The sequence below is a fragment of the Octodon degus genome, unplaced genomic scaffold (genome assembly GCF_000260255.1).
Source record: "Octodon degus isolate 3935 unplaced genomic scaffold, OctDeg1.0 scaffold00019, whole genome shotgun sequence".
NCBI lineage: Eukaryota > Metazoa > Chordata > Mammalia > Rodentia > Octodontidae > Octodon > Octodon degus.
The window spans coordinates 17,067,832-17,069,851 of record NW_004524595.1 but is presented as its reverse complement, the minus strand read 5'-3'; the positions used below and the strand labels follow the sequence as shown (position 1 = coordinate 17,069,851).

Here is a 2,020-nt window from a genome sequence, read left to right as displayed (position 1 = left end):
ACAAATATTGTTACATAGTATATATAATAACGGGACAGTACACATCCCTGATAAATAAATCCCATGCATAGGAAAAGAAACAAATGATGTTGCATGACAGAATGTTACACAGTTTGAATAAGTCAATTAAAACTACAAATTTCCATGTGGATGACTCTCACAAAAATGATTTTTTAACAGTTGCAAAATATATATCAGATGTCTTTTTGTTTTCAGAACTGGGGATTGAACACAGGGCCTTTTCTCTGAACTACAACCTTGGCACTTCTTTATTTTTTGAAACAGGGTCTGACTAAATCATTAAATGGCCCAAGCTGGGCTTAAACTTGCAATCTTTTTGCCTAAGCCTTCCAGAGTGCTGGGATTATAGATGTGCTCCATTATATCATGCTAGGTGTCATATAGAGTTAAAAACATGAAAAAATATTGCCTAGGGCTCTATCTTATACAGTAACAATGCAAAAATGTATGATAATGATTTTTTTAAATGCCATTTTCAAAATAATAGTAACTCTTGTAAGGGAGTACCATGTTCAGAGGCACAGCTAGAAGGTGATCACCCTACTGAAACCTGGTTAGAGATACGGCAATATCCCTACCATACTGGCAAGACTTAGACTCAAGAGCACAGCCATTTCTGAGTTCCTCTTTGGGCTTCATAAGTGAGTCAGACAATGTGCTGCCCAATCCTGACTACCCATCTCAGAGGATTACCAGATCTACATCAGGGTCCCTGTGAAAGACAATTGCTGGGTAAGACCTACCCATGACTACAACTGAAAAAAAACAACAACTCAAACTCAATCACATAGTTCAGGTTTGGAGAAGGAACCCTCAGGATCCACATACATGTTCCGCAGCAGACAGCAGAGGGTCACATCTTCCCCCAGGGATGATAGCAATTAGTGAAGAGCATGAACAGAGAACAGACCATCAACAGGGGTTTCCAGAGGGATAATTTATTCACCAAGTTGCCCTTCCCACCCAGTTGCCCCACTCTTATCCATTCTGGAGTCCATCGCTCCAAGACACATTACTCTTTCACCCTTCTCATCTCAGCAAATGCCACTTTCCTTCTTCTACAAGCTCCAAAGAGAAGCCAAGAGGCCACATTGGTCCCTTCCTTCTCATCCAACACCATTCACCCCACTTACCCATCCTTCCAGCTCTACTTTCCAGATCTTTCCACTCTTTTTCAGCTCCACTGCTACCACACCAGATGACATTGCTAACATCTCTCCCAGGCAACTGGAAAAGCCCAGAATGCATCTCCCTACCTCCATTAATCCCCCTCCAATCCATTTTTCCCAGAGCTGCCCCACTGACATACCTCATTTTCTTTGCTGAAATCACTGTGGCTTCCATTACTAGTAAAATCAAGTTGGAGCCCCCCACTACGACTTGTGGGGCCCTCCAGGATGTGGCCCTTGCCAGCCTCTTCTTCCATGCCACCATGCTTCAGCTATGGTCACTCTGATGCTGCTCACACTCACCAGCTCAGCTCTCCCTCAGCCCTCTGTCTTTTTCTCAACTTTCAGGGACTTTTATTGGTTTGCTTTTTTATTTTTCCTGGCAGTACAGGGTCTTCCATAGGTTGCCCAGACATGACTCAAGCATGCAATCCTCCTGTCTCAGGCTTCCTCAGTGCTTGCTGGTCAGCTTTCACGTTTCATCTAAACGTCACCTCCTTAGAGAAGTGTTCTCCAACTACCTGGATGTTACCCTCCACTCCTTAATTCTATTCCTTCAGAGAAGCATGATCTAAAATGATTGTCTTTCTTTGTTCCTGTGAATACCTTCTTTTTTTCGAGCAAAATGCACTACTCTGGAAGATAATGATTTCATCTGGTTTGTTTACCTCTGTAATCCCTGGCATGAGAAACAACAAAAGACATTCAACAAACAGTTGTTAACTGAATGAATTAGGGCTGGGGAGACAGCTCCACAGTCTAAGTGCCTGCCTGGCAAGTGCAAGGACCTGGGTTCGATCCCCGGTACTGCATGCCATGCCACCTTGCTG

At 43.4% G+C, this 2,020-nt stretch overlaps 1 protein-coding gene across 1 annotated transcript in view; it reads right to left on the bottom strand.

Annotated features, from left to right (window-relative positions):
* The window catches only part of Cwh43 (cell wall biogenesis 43 C-terminal homolog), a 60,572-nt gene that overhangs the window by 33,146 nt on the left and 25,406 nt on the right, over positions 1-2,020 (bottom strand). The gene's annotated exons all lie outside the window — the stretch shown is intronic.